Here is a 12243-nt window from a genome sequence, read left to right as displayed (position 1 = left end):
AGGTATATCTTATCAAGCTTTATCGTACGTAATAAGATAAAATGATGTAAAAATTGATAACCTAGGTGGCGCGCGCGCGGATTACCCGGGGGACGCGGTTAATTTGAATTTAAGAGTGTTTTGACGTCATGGAATATTCGTTGTTAAAGTAGAATAGAAAATTTTTTTAACTTCATTTTAATATCATTGTAGTACGCTTGGCACTTGAACCTATCTCACGAGTATTTCACTGCGTGAGAGATAACGCGCGCGTGCGTGGATTACCCGGGAGGCGCGGAGCACGCGTGCGCGGTTAATTTGAATTTAAAACACGGATTTGAGTGTTTTGACGTCATGTAATATTCGTTGTTAAAATGACGTAAAATGGAAATATTTTTAAACTTCATTTTAATATTATTAGCACGTAAGTTTTAAATTTGATTATCATATTTTTATACCTATATTTACATATTGAAATTGTTACGCATACATGGTTCCCATTTAATATTGGGATATTTATAGTAATAAATACATCGAAAAATACTATAAAAGTTCAAAACGTATAAAGAGTCCTTCAAAGTACTTTAAAAGGATTTTATTTACGAACTAAATCCATATTTGTTTTTTCAAACTTAGAAGTTAGTTTGTATGAAATACTTTCTAATACCTGAAAAATGGACTTTAGAGTGGATAATTAAGTATTTTTTCAATCCTTATACCTATATTTACATATTGGAATTGTTACAAAAGGTTCTTTTAAACGTAATTTATTTTGGAAGTTCAAAACGTATTAAGAGCCCTTCAGAGTACTATAAAAGGAATTCATTTACAAACTAAATTAATATTTTCTTCAAACTTTCAATTCGTTATAATTTGAATTTAAATGAAAACATCATGGATTATAGGTGCGTAATCTACTATTAGACCGAACGGATTAAAAAATACTTAAAGTAAGTGGTTTTACTGATAAACTCTAAAGGAATTTAACTTTAAAGGGTATCTTAGATTATTGTTTTTAATTTTATTCAAGTTCAAAACGTATAAAGAGTCCTTCAAAGTACTTTAAAAGGATTTTATTTACGAACTAAATCCATATTTTAGAAGTTAGTTTCTATGAAATACTTACTAATACCTGAAAAATGGACTTTAGAGTGGATAATTAAGTATTTTTTCAATCCTTATACCTATATTTACATATTGGAATTGTTACAAAAGGTTCTTTTAAACGTAACTTAGTACATTAATTTATTTTGGAAGTTCAAAACGTATTAAGATCCTTTCAGAGTACTATAAAAGGAATTCATTTACAAACTAAATTAATATTTTCTTCAAACTTTCAATTCGTTATAATTTGAATTTAAATGAAAACATCATGGATTATAGGTGCGTAATCTACTATTTGACCAAACGGATTAAAAAATACTTTAAGTAAGTGGTTTTACTGATAAACTCTAAAGGAATTTAACTTTAAAGGGTATCTTAGATTATTGTTTTTAATTTTATTCAAGTTCAAAACGTATAAAGAGTCCTTCAAAGTACTTTAAAAGGATTTTATTTACGAACTAAATCCATATTTTAGAAGTTAGTTTGTATGAAATAATTACTAATACCTGAAAAATGGACTTTAGAGTTGATAAGATTTGTAAATATCATTTGAAACTATAAATTTTCACGCTTTATTTAAGTCAAGCAATTACATTTTTTAAAATGAAAGAAGTTAAACAATATAAAAATTTGTAAATATTGTAAATATTTTTAGGTAATAAAGAAATTAAGAAATGTTTTAATTAAAATATCTTTCATTTCCTACTACATTTTTAAAAATGAAAGAAGTTTAACAATATAATTATTCTAATATAATTTCAAATTCAGGTATTATTTAAAGTACAAATGCTTAATTTAGTGAAGCAATTCTTATTTAAATACTTTTATTTAATTAATTTGTGTATCTGAAATGTATTTATTGAAAAATAAGTGGGTTTTACTATTTATCACGGTTTTTTTTTATATATATATTGGAATTGTTACAAAAGGTTCTTTTAAACGTAACTTAGTACATTAATTTATTTTAGAAGTTCAAAACGTTCAAAACGTATAAAGAGTCCTTCAAAGTACTTTAAAAGGATTTTATTTACGAACTAAATCCATATTTTTTTTTTCAAACTTAGAAGTTAGTTTGTATGAAATACTTACTAATATCTGAAAAATGGACTTTAGAGTGGATAATTAAGTATTTTTTCAATCCTTATACCTATATTTACATATTGGAATTGTAACAAAAGGTTCTTTTAAACGTAACTTAGTACATTAATTTATTTTGCAAGTTCAAAACGTATTAAGAGCCCTTCAGAGTACTATAAAAGAATTTCATTTACGAACTAAATTAATATTTTCTTCAAACTTTCAATTCGTTATAATTTGAATTTAAATGAAAACATCATGGATTATAGGTGCGTAATCTACTATTAGACCGAACGGATTAAAAAAATACTTAAAGTAAGTGGTTTTACTGATAAACTCTAAAGGAATTTTGGAATTTTCTAGAATAGCAAAGTAAAACTAAAACGTAAACCAAGTTTAAAACGAAACTAATAACTGGGAGAAAGGTTAAAGTAAGTAATTTTTTTGATTTTTCGTTTTTTAATTTTTGAGTTCCCTATATTATTATAAACTAAATTAAATATAATTTTTGAAAATTTGTAATAAAAGATCTGCTCCTTCGTGTTTTACATATATTTAAAAATTCGAGATTTTAATTAATTGTTTTCAAAGCATGAAAAATATAGCAGATCTTTTGATTTTAATTGTAGTTAGTAGTTACTTAAGTATTGACTGGTACATTGGCCGCTGATACCAAAGTTAGAAAAGCGTAGACTAACCGTTCAATTCGTTATAATTTGAATAAAATTAAAAACAATAATCTAAGATACCATTTAAAGTTAAATTCCTTTAGAGTTTATCAGTAAAACCACTTACTTTAAGTATGTTTTCAATCCTTATACCTATATTTACATATTGGAATTGTTACAAAAGGTTCTTTTAAACGTAACTTAGTACATTAATTTATTTTAGAAGTTCAAAACGTTCAAAACGTATAAAGAGTCCTTCAAAGTACTTTAAATGATTTTATTTACGAACTAAATCCATATTTCTTTTCAAACTTAGAAGTTAGTTTGTATGAAATACTTTCTAATACCTGAAAAATGGACTTTAGAGTGGATAATTTAGTATTTTTTCAATCCTTAGACCTATATTTACATATTGGAATTTGTTTAAAAGGATCTTTTAAACGTAACTTAGTACATTAATTTATTTTGGAAGTTCAAAACGTATTAAGAGCCCTTCAGAGTACTATAAAAGAATTTCATTTACAAACTAAATTAATATTTTCTTCAAACTTTCAATTCGTTATAATTTGAATTTAAATGAAAACATATCATTTTGATGGTCAAATAGCCCAGTATGAAACCGCCAGATGATAGTCAGCCCCGTCGGTGCCCCATTTCACATTTCAGACGTCGACGGGGGCTCGGGGCACCATCAGGGCGAGGCCGCGGACGCTGGGGCACGGGCGCCACCCGCGTCTCAACGTCTGACTATCATCTGGCAGTTCCATACTGGGCTATTTGACCATCAAAATGACCAAATACACGTATATTTGAACATTTCCTTGACTACATGACTTAAAAATTGTTTAAAGGTCCATCTACTTGGTTACAAAATTTGTTAAATACTTGGCTTTAAGGCCATCTAAATTAAAGTTAGAAGAAGCTAGACAAAGAGAAATTGTTCTGAAAAATAAAATTAAAGATATAAAAACTAACCAATAGTATTTCGAATACCAAATAATTCGACGTATTTGTTTTTGAAATAACTAAATAGTTTGCATATTTGTCAAAAAAAACTAAAAAAGTAATTAAAATTACTGTTAATTTTACTTGCAAAAGTAAAATACTAAACCAAATGTATAATTTATATTTTATTTTATTTAATAAATTTGAACTATAATACTAAACTTTTTCAAAAAAAACTTTTACAAACAAAATTTAAAATACACATTTTTAAAATTTAACTACACCAGCTCCAAGTCAGCTAGCGACTTTTCTTTTTTTAAGTAACTACTAACTACAATTAAAATCAAAGGATCTGCTATATTTTTCATGTTTGAAAACAATTCATTAAAATCTAGAGTTTTTAAAAATATGTAAAACACGAAGGAGCAGATCTTTTATCACAAATTTTCAAAAATTATATTTAATTTAGTTTATAATAATATAGGGAACTCAAAAATTAAAAAACGAAAAATCAAAAAAATTACTTATTTCAACCTTTCTCCCAGTTATTAGTTTCGTTCTAAACTTGGTTTACGTTTTAGTTTTACTTTGCTATTCTAGAAAATACCAAAATTCCTTTAGAGTTTATCAGTAAAACCACTTACTTTAAGTATTTTTTAATCCGTTCGGTCTAATAGTAGATTACGCACCTATAATCCATGATGTTTTCATTTAAATTCAAATTATAACGAATTGAAAGTTTGAAGAAAATATTAATTTAGTTTGTAAATGAATTCCTTTTATAGTACTCTGAAAGGATCTTAATACGTTTTGAACTTCCAAAATAAATTAATGTACTAAGTTACGTTTAAAAGAACCTTTTGTAACAATTCCAATATGTAAATATAAAAATACTTAATTATCCACTCTATAGTCCATTTTTCAGGTATTAGTAAGTATTTCATACAAACTAACTTCTAAGTTTGAAAAAAAAATGGATTATATAGTGAATAAAAAATCCTTTTAAAGTACTTTGAAGGACTCTTTATACGTTTTGAACGTTTTGAACTTCTAAAACAAATTAATGTACTAAGATACGTTTAAAAGAACCTTTTGTAACAATTCCAATATGTAAATATAGGTATAAGGATTGAAAAAATACTTAATTATCCACTCTAAAGTCCATTTTTCAGGTATTAGAAAGTATTTCATACAAACTAACTTCTAAGTTTGAAAAAACAAATATGGATTTAGTTCGTAAATAAAACCCCTTTAAAGTACTTTGAAGGACTCATTATACGTTTTGAACTTTTATAGTATTTTTCTATGTATTTATTACTATAAATATCCCAATATTAAATGGGAACCATGTATGCGTAACAATTTCAATATGTAAATATAGGTATAACAAGTTGGCAAGCCAAAATATACCTCTCCTCGGAAGAATGGTCCCTAGTGGTATTAATTTCTCGACACGACCCCCAAAGATATCTCCGCAATTCTGAGTTATTTACGAAAAACGTATTCTCGGTTCAAACCCTGCCCGGTATAAAATTTTAATTTTAATTTAAATAATTGAGACGAAACAATCGAGTTTAATTTATTCAGAATATTATAAATTAAGTAGTTACAACAGCGAGTTAGACTTACTAAAATATTGCACAATTGAATTTAACCCTTTTTACAGTACATGTTTATCAGTTGAATATAATACTAAGCAAATTTTAATGAAAGAAATATCTACAGATGGTATTTGTATTTTTCTCGCTTACGAAATACTTGCCGCATCTTTAACGCTCATTTTATTTCAACGCTCGTAGACTTCCAGTTGACGTTGTGACACATACCACATGAAAAAGACCAATGCCGTCCAATTTCCAATATCATATAATGACTCGCACACCCAAGAAATCATTGACTGCGTTAGAAATCGTAGATATCCAAATATCCACACCAAATGTATTTACAAGAAACAAAAACCTTACCATCAACAAAGCACAGAGAGCCACTTGACTAACCGCCAGCTCTTAAAGCAATTAACGTTAAATTATCTCCTTTGAATTAACAGAACTATATATAGGTCGTTAAGAAAGTGGACCACCCACAGGGTCTACCCTTTAACCCTCTAATCTCGGCTGACTGCGCTAAAACAAGATTTAACCTTTAAAAAATACCAGATTAGGCCTTCATAAATTCATTAATAAAAAAAGACTTTATTACCTATTATGCTTACGATGCCTGTCTTAATTTCAGTGAATCTAAGCAGCTATCGGTGGTTCTGTGGTAGAGCGCTCGACTGCCAAGCCGAATGGTCTGGGTTCGAAACCTGGGTGGCGCATTTGTTTTTAATCAATAGAGAAACGCTAAATTAGAATTTCTTCGATGCAATAATTTCGATTTCAATTCTATTTCAATTAAACCAAAATTTCGTACTCTATTAAATACGCTTCCGATAAAGCTGAAGGTCTAATTTTCAATAAGGCGTGTTGGTGGTTCTGTGGTAGAACGTCCGCCTTTCAATCAGGAGGTCTCGGGTTCAAATCCCGCCCGATGCGATCGCAAATTGATACTAAGACGAATACCGTGTACAACTGGTGGAAACCCTGCCATTGGACGTTGAGAGGTAGCATTACACTCAGCTCTCGGTCCGTCCCAAAGTCATTAAGAAGAAGTTGGAGAGAAAACGCCCATATAAACACAACAGACTCAACATGCACAACCATCAGAACACAAACACAACAAATTCAACACTCACAACCTACGCATAAACATTACAAAAACGTAATACACCAAACCGTCACGACGGTGAGCGAAAAAACACCATCCAAACCAAACCGCAAATGCATCCGTTAACGCTCACCGTCACACGGTGGTTTTTCCAACCCTTTGAGAAACTGCGTACGTAGTGATTACACTTTGCACCGAAAATGCGAACGCGTTCGCAGGCCTGACAGACCCCCAGACCCACAGACAGACCCACCCACAGACCCATCCACAGACCCACAGACAGACACGGTCGTTGTATAACCCCTCCTAGGGGACTTTGTCCCCTCGGAGAGGTAAAAATATTTCCATTCTACGTCATTTTAACAACGAATATTCCATGACGTCAAAACACTCAACTCCGTGTTTAAAATTCAAATTAACCGCGCACGCGTGCTCTGCGCCTCCCGGGTAATCCACGCACGCGCGCATTATCTCTCACCCAGTGAAATACTCGTGAGATAGGTTCAAGTGCCAAGCGTACTACAATGATATTAAAATGAAGTTAAAAAAATTTTCCATTCTACTTTAACAACGAATATTCCATGACGTCAAAACACTCTTAAATTCAAATTAACCGCGTCCCCCGGGTAATCCGCGCGCGCGCCGCCTAGGTTATCAATTTTTACATCATTTTATCTTATTACGTACGATAAAGCTTGATAAGATATACGTTCAAGTGTCTTTCGAGATAAGCGGAGATAAATAAACAAGTTGGCCTGAACACAATATGTTGATATGAGAAAACAAATCGTCGCGAGAAATATCAAAAATACATTGACTTTTGGACGATTTTACCCTCATTTCACCCCTTAAATCCCGGACCCCGATCCCGAACCTGACTCCGACCCCGGGATCGATGCCACACCCTCACTTTCCTTCTACTTCCATTATATGACTTTAGATATTTTTGGCTCTAGTTATTGAATTCTTGCTCAAATTGTTAGGGCTCTTCCATAAAGAATGCGTTATATTACTTACAATATTAATTCACGTACAAGCTAACGTTATACATTGACGCGAAGAGACACCTTGTTTTTTAAATCTAATTTGCGAGAGATGGCACTCTGAGTAAATCCTTTATGAAATTTAAAAAATAGGGCTTATTCATAAATTTTGACAACAGGGGTAATTTAAAATGTCTGGCTGTAACAAATTTTTTTACATGAAGCTCAAAAGTTCATAAACTAGGTCCCAAAAATAGTATATTATGATATTAATTTTAGATTATTTCATTGTAACTAATTCTTTAAATAGTTTTAAGAAACATTTGTTATAAGCCTTTTAAACTTTCTTCACTTTTTGAGAAAAGTTATCTTTTATCCACATTATGTCTGACACATTACAAGCTGGATTTTATAATAAAAGTGATCTAATATATTTTTCAAGTAATAAATTTGTAATATTTGAATTGTTGCAATTAGCAACTTAACGGTTTCATGAAATAGAGGTGAAGGACTTATAAATAAGTGGCAAGTTACTAAGGGTCGAGAGAAAATATGTAGATAATTCTGGATTAAATCTCTGACTAGCAATAGCAATTAAAGGTCTGGCGGCCCAATTAAAGAAAGAACAGGTTAATCGGAATGAGGCTGTATTAATTTCTTAAGACATGACCAGCATTCTGAGTTTCCTTCCGCTGCTGTAACATGTAACCTCCAATCAAATCAATGGTAGATCTTTGGATTGTAGTCATTCAATTCTCTGAAAGTGGAACAAATTAATAAAATGTTACGTTACATGTATGGAAAACAACATATGTTACCAGTTAAAGATAACTTCACAATTCTTAAAAGAACCTCTTGTAAACCAAATGTCAATTATGAATAGATTCAACTAGGAGATACAGTATGCCTGTATTTTTAAAAGTCGACCGGGACCCCGTATCTAGTTTCAAATTGCATGTGTTCCATTGAAAACATCATACGTTTTCCACCATATTGTTATCATTTCCATGAAAGAGATGGTGGCCTCCAAATCTTCCCTTTCATTGGGGTCTAACATGTTGAGCGTTATTAAGGTTTGAAGGTACTGAAACTGGTTGATACGCTCCGAAAACGTTAATCTTTTAGAAACTTTACCAGATTATCTTTAAGCGTTTCGTAGAGACCTTTGACTAATTTCCATGAAATTTCCCATCCAATTATACCATTGATCTCGACAAACATTGGGAGCGAATATTTTGTAAAAGATGGCTTTGATAAAAAGCTATGAAAAGTTTCCTATCAGGGTAAAATAATGAATGTGAAACTTTGTGGGATAAATTGCAACCACCAACCTGGCCAGTTGTATTTATAATAAAAAAAAACACGATAAATCCACAGCACTTGCGCCAGAGATTTCTTTCCAAGTAGATAGAGTCAAACGAAACCTATCTCTAGAGCTTTTAATGCGTATGTAGTTTAGGAGAGAGCGTAATTCGTGGTTTTCCAGTTGAAATCTAATAGTCTACAAACTTCATTCAAGTTACCATTTTTCACAATTGCTACGTAATTTGGTAGACGCCGCTTCCTATTTGGGCAAGACATTCTAAATGCAGATTAATTTAAGTTTTGACTTCACTTCTTGGGTTTCCCTTCTTCTTCCATCTTTAGTAAACATGTATTTACTTCTTCACTATTGATGGTCGAAAATATCACAGATATCCATTATCTTCCTAAAATATCGCTTTAGCGAAATGTGTGAAAACTAAAATTTACAGATTCATCATCAGCGTTATTACTTTTTTTATTTTTCTGTATTTCTTTACAATGGTTCACGTAATCACAAGCGTTGTGAGTGGGAACGATACCATGTATGATTATATCCTGGACAAGAATAATTTCCTTCAGCTTTTGCTCAACCTCTTAATTTTGTTTTAATAATTTCTGGTTTATTTATACAAGATAAACTTATTTATTAACTATTGAACATATAATTTATAACCACTTTATTTTACAATGAATAAATTAAGAATATTTAATCTAAATAGCAATGAAAAAATAAAGATTCAAAATTACCTGGCCGCGAAAAGTCATATAACGTTCTTTCGCACTTGCGAAATTGCCCACGAAACGAAATTATTAAAATTCCCATGACGTAGAACGGACTGACTCAAATTGGGTTGCCTGCTGTGGGGCTGCGGGCCTCCGTATGAGGGCGCGGCGGACCCATCTCCCGGCCTTTTGGATCACACCGGGATCTCCGGTGCCAGCTGTGCCGGGTTATGCGGGCTGCTGCGTGCCTGCCGTTCCCCTTTAGGCGCTCTCTCCAAAGGGCTTGGCTCCCTGCCTTTGTAGGTGGGGTGTCGGCCGGAGTTGCTAGAGCATCCGTTCTCTATCCCACTGCTGTGTGCGAAGTGGCGGGCTGGTCGTCCCATTGTTGCACCTTCTGCTGGGTTGAGCGGCTTGCGTCGAGGGTGCGACCATCAGTAGTGGGGTTCTGCTACCCATGCTGGTTTTGTCACCTGTCCGGGCTTGTGGACGCTGGCGTAGGGCATTCTGATGATAGGCCTCCGCTGGTGTGGTTTCTTGATTTTACCGGTACAGTGGGCTATAAATTCTGAAAACATGACTCAAATCTCGCCAATCAGCAAAATCTGCGATGTTAAATGTTAAAAAATATCTGGAGAAATAGAGCGCACAGGCCTTGATAATAACCTATTTCATATGGTTTGACAAAACGACTTCGTAAATCAAAACTCTAAATAAAAAATATCTAGTCTCTTTTTGACACCCAAACGTTTCCCGATCGCCGTTTTAGTGTTACCAGGATATCCTACAAATCAACCAGTCTGAATCAGTATAACGGTGTACGTGACAATGACTCCGGTTATCTAAGAAATAAATAAATTGACAAAACAAGTATTAAACGAAAAACCATCAACTATTCAACTTCCTTATTAAGCTAGAAACAATTGATTGAAGAACTCTTGTTTAACAAAGTAATAAGAGGTTTTTTTAAAATTTGCATTTACCAAATTAAGGAGGTTTACGTTGAGCCCGTTGTAGGGCAAACGTCACGTGTAGGGTTAACAGTCGGTGCGCAATAAAACAAAAGTGGAAAGTGATGACAAGAAATATTTTCGACCGATTCTGCCCAATATCTACAATGGGTTAATTTGCACATCAATTTAAATGTTATGATTTGAACATTAAACGTCCACCTTCTTGATATCTATCATCGACGATTTGTGATAAAAAACCCCGCCAACTAGTTTTATTTCCGTCTACTTTTCAGGTTTAATTAGAATTATAATAAGTTTGTAGGTTTAAATAGATTTGCTATTTATGTGTTTCTAAGTCTATTTTGTTTTTTTTTAGATAAATTTCTAAGTTGGAATAAGGGTTTTAGATATGTTCATTTTATAGGCTTAACTAGGTTTAGTGAATAGAGTTCATAATGTAGTTCCATCCTACGCGTTTTAAGGCGTGAAAACCTCTATAATAACGTATAAAATGTGTTTTGGAGGAGGGGGGGGCTATTTTTTATTTCAGTGGCAGCTCCTAGAGCCAAACATATGAATTTCATTAATACACCATCACTTTATTTTAGTTTGGTTTTTAAATATGTAACTCTAGGTTTAATATATCCCAAGGAAAGCATCAAGGTTTTCCAAATATCGGCTTATTTTTCTTTTAAACGTTGACTAAGTTCTTAATTTAGGTGAAAGACACTTACATTAAACTATCAAATACGTTTAAACAATCTAAAATAGCTATTTTCGTTTCGGTGTCAATCGGACTAGCTTTAAAATCTGCACCATTTTATTTTAGTGGGAGTAGCCCAAAGTTACTAGAGATTATCTAATATCATTGATATATCCTCGGATTCCTTCCCACAGCGTCACTTGGTGGAAACACAAAACAAACTTGAATATATGGTAATACTGAGGCGTGCGCTGTTTTCACGCACTACTTCACGCCGCTCACGCGGTTTCCTAGTCGTTATGGTGAGAGACGAAACTAGGATTACGCTATTAAATACCATTCAAAGTTTCGGAAGAGGGCTCTGCCGTTGCATGAGGTTCTCCTTCATACTCTCTTCCGCCAACTCTTCAAAACGTAAACTTATTGTGCGCAGACAGTACCCTCACGTTTTTCGGTACGCACGTAATATATTTCTTCGATCTGTTAACAAGTTCATAAGTACGATCATTATGAAACTTACAGTTGGCAAAAGTGATTTCTTCAACTCGAAAAATCCGTCGGCGGTGAACAAGAACGAGCCTGATTGTTCCATGGCCAACAACAGATTCATCTACAATTAAGATACGTTTTATGGGTGAATACCAACACACCATTCCAGTTCCGATTTTTGGATACTTTAGAAGAAACTGAACATTTCTGTGTCGAAATTATTTTGCGGAAATTAAAATACGCGGAGAAAATTAACCTTTACTAACCCGATTTTGCGTTTGTGGTATAATAGGAATGTAGGATACACTAAATATAGATATTTTTTATTGGGTGGGGACTAATTATATTATATTTTTTCTTGGTAATGTGTCCATTAGGTCGCGATTATAGACGGTCTTCGTGATTAGTAAGAATGAATGGGGTTGCGGTGGTGCCATGGGCCCCCAGAACGGTCGCTACGCTCTCGCGCGGCGCCGTCAGGCGCCAACACTTAATATACATTAATGTGATAAAAGTTACGCCGCTCTTGAATACGACCCCGATTTCAGGAACATGTCAGTTAACCATTCCCTTCACTTCAGAGATCCTGAAACCGGTGTCCCCACGAATCG

Source organism: Leiobunum rupestre, chromosome 11 (genome assembly GCF_980474605.1).
Source record: "Leiobunum rupestre chromosome 11, qqLeiRupe1.1.hap1, whole genome shotgun sequence".
Classification (NCBI taxonomy): Eukaryota; Metazoa; Arthropoda; class Arachnida; order Opiliones; family Sclerosomatidae; genus Leiobunum; species Leiobunum rupestre.
The sequence above is the reverse complement of the archived record's forward strand: the minus strand, read 5'-3'. Positions refer to the sequence as shown.